Source organism: Pteropus vampyrus, unplaced genomic scaffold (assembly GCF_000151845.1).
Source record: "Pteropus vampyrus isolate Shadow unplaced genomic scaffold, Pvam_2.0 Scaffold41, whole genome shotgun sequence".
In the NCBI taxonomy this organism is placed as follows: Eukaryota; Metazoa; Chordata; class Mammalia; order Chiroptera; family Pteropodidae; genus Pteropus; species Pteropus vampyrus.
In genome coordinates, this window is record NW_011888822.1 from 4,514,266 (window position 1) to 4,517,000 (window position 2,735).

Sequence of the window (2,735 nt, forward strand, 5' to 3'; positions counted from 1 at the left end):
GGGAACGTGGGTTCAAATCCCAGCCCCATGCCATTCCAGCGGGTTGTAAAGATGACGCAGTCCATCACCTTGGGTTCAAATCTTGGTTCTGCTGCTGTCTGGCTGTGTGACCCTAGGCAAGTGGCTTCATCCCTCTTTTCCTCGGTCTCTTCCACAATAAAATAGGGATAACAGTACTTACTTCATAGGGTCGCTGTGTGGATTATCTGAGTTAATATACAGAGAATGCTTAGACCTGTGCCTGCCAACTATTCTGACTACTCTCCTTCTTATATTTGTATTAGGTCTTAATGCCTGTCTCCCTCTTTTCTCTGATGCAGGATAGGAGAGAATTTTGAGGCTGGCTTAGTCTTCCCTCCTCTCCCCGTCATTCCCCTGTCATCTAGGGAACTCTTGCTGATGTCTCAGCTACCCTGGGTCCTAACTGCGAGATCTTACTCAGCACAGCATCCTCAGCAGCTGCAGCCTTCCCACTCCCTGTCAGAGGTACACAGGAAGTCCAGCTCCTATGGCCTGTCCTCCACCAGCTGCTTCTCCATGCTTCTGCAAGGAAACATGCTCATACATAGCAGCAGGGGCCTAGCTCTGGGGATGGGGGCCTCATAGAAGGCTGGGCTGCTGTGGGGAAAGTGGTGGGGAAAGCACGTCACAAAGCGGCCCAGCAGGCATCAGAACGTGGTCCCTGATAAACATCAGCGATGTCAGATGGTGTTCTGAACTGCTCCTGAACTCTAAACATCTGGAAAAGGGCTCTGCAGGTCCACATCCAAGCGCTCTTTTTTTATTCCCTTTCTAAGCCCTTTAAGCACTTCTCTGAGGGTGTGTATGTCTACTGCTGCTACAGCCTCCATTTGTTTATAGGACTGTTTGCTGTGTGCAGGGAAAAGTACTGTTGCCCTAGCAACGGCAGCCTGATTCGGGGTCTGTTCTGAGCAGCTATATAAATATGGAATATTTATATAATACAGTCAGAGAAAAGCACTCAGAGACTGTGGTATGCATGATACACAGAGCATACACTTTTGCCGTTGCAGCAGTAGATTTCCCTAAATTTACTTTTCTGTAGAAAAGTAGATTTAGGGAAAAAAAAGATCAGGGACAGCATTTAACTGCAGTAGTGATAATATTGCAGGCCACAGAGGTCTTCTTTGGTAACACATTAATGCTTTTGTATGGTTTTGATAGGGAATGCCAATCGACGGCTCAAATAGCTAGAAGAAGTGAGACAGAGAGAAGGAAACAGAGGGGCCTTCTGAGGTATACATGCTGTGGCGATAGACAGATTTTCTCTCTTCTATGCCCCTGAGTGAAAAGTCTAGGTGGCAGTTTCTGGAGAGGCTTTGAAGCCTCAATGGAAAGGGATAGAAGAAACTATTGAGAAGGGGGTAGCATTGCTGTACGTTTTCTGTACACTCAGTCCCTCTCATCTGAGCAAGTACCTACTTGCAGACCTAGAATCCACAGTGAGCAATGCTGGGCAGGAAAGTTGCATCATCTTCTCTGACAACGTCCCACCCTCTGCCCTTTCTCAAATGCCGAGCCACCTGTCCAAATCAAGCTCTCTATTTCCTAACTCTTACCATAAAGGGATGTTTATCTGTTTGACACTTTTGACCTTTTGAGAAATGAAAGCTGTTAGATTCTTGGTTGAGGCATCCTGATGCGAGACAGTTAGGTTTTTAGAGTTTGGGGAAAGAGAATTGTGCATCACTCAAGCCCTCAGAGGGGAATGCTGCTGGACAAAAGTTGGCATAGCAATAACGCTGGGCCTGGCAGGGACTCCAGTCAAGAAAGGTCTCACAGAAGCAGGCTTGAGTCTATGGGATGGACCACCCAACAACAAAGGACCACTGAGCTCATAGTAGGTGCCTTGTCCACAAAGCTGTGATTTTTATCAACACACAAAAACCTCTAAATTACTAGCAAATTTTTCATTTGACTACATCACTTCTGATTAACCAGGAAGACAAAGCCACTTTTCTGTTTTCGATAAAATCTTTTGAGTGGGGTGATATGGGCTCCCAGACTATCTTCGCATCTCCCCACTCTAGGTAGGAAGTTGGCAGCTTCTGAGTAGATTTCTTGGAATTGCGCAAGCCACAGGAAAATCAGGCTGCTGGTCTCACAGACATACATCAACTGCCAACTTTTTTTTGGTTTTTGTTTTTAAAGGGCGGCTCATTCTCAAGGTGCCAGAACAGGCAAGTTGAATGAAGAAGCCGGAGATGCAGCATGATCTGGAATAGCATTGACGGTTGAACAAATTGATTAGTATTTGCAAAGGGAAAATGATTTTCATCATCTCAGATCTGCTGTTTATTTGAGGAGTTTATAGCTTATAAGCTATTTTAGGTTCTCTTGTTATATTTTTGGCTGAACCAGTTTTTGCTGACTTTTTTTTTTTTTTTAAGACATGCATGCCAGAAACCATTTGGTTTTCTTGACTATTCTTTCCAATTAAGAGAATTGCTTTGCTTCTTCCCTCTGCTGACCCTCAAGTTTTCCAAAGAGGCAGAAAGATATCAGTTTATATTTCCCCTCATGTTTTACTTCGGAAACCTCTCCCCATCCCCTTGGTAGAGGGGCTATACATTATATAGCCCCACCTTGGGGGTCGGCCTATGAATCAGGCAGACTAATAGGAATCTAGGAATCCCCTATTCTCTTATTTTCAGGGCAGAACATATGACTAATCTAGGGCCGATGAGATTCTTACTTGGATGACCTGACTTGGA

At 45.0% G+C, this 2,735-nt stretch overlaps 1 protein-coding gene and 1 long non-coding RNA gene across 6 annotated transcripts in view; both read right to left on the reverse strand.

Annotated features, from left to right (window-relative positions):
* The window catches only part of PRICKLE2 (prickle planar cell polarity protein 2), a 332,917-nt gene that overhangs the window by 45,194 nt on the left and 284,988 nt on the right, over positions 1–2,735 (reverse strand). The window lies entirely within an intron of this gene.
* Positions 1–2,735, reverse strand: part of LOC111738631 — a 3,927-nt gene that overhangs the window by 452 nt on the left and 740 nt on the right. The window contains exon 2 of the long non-coding RNA XR_002779907.1: positions 1,545–2,725. This is a non-coding gene — a long non-coding RNA (uncharacterized LOC111738631). The remainder of the gene's footprint in view (positions 1–1,544; positions 2,726–2,735) is intronic.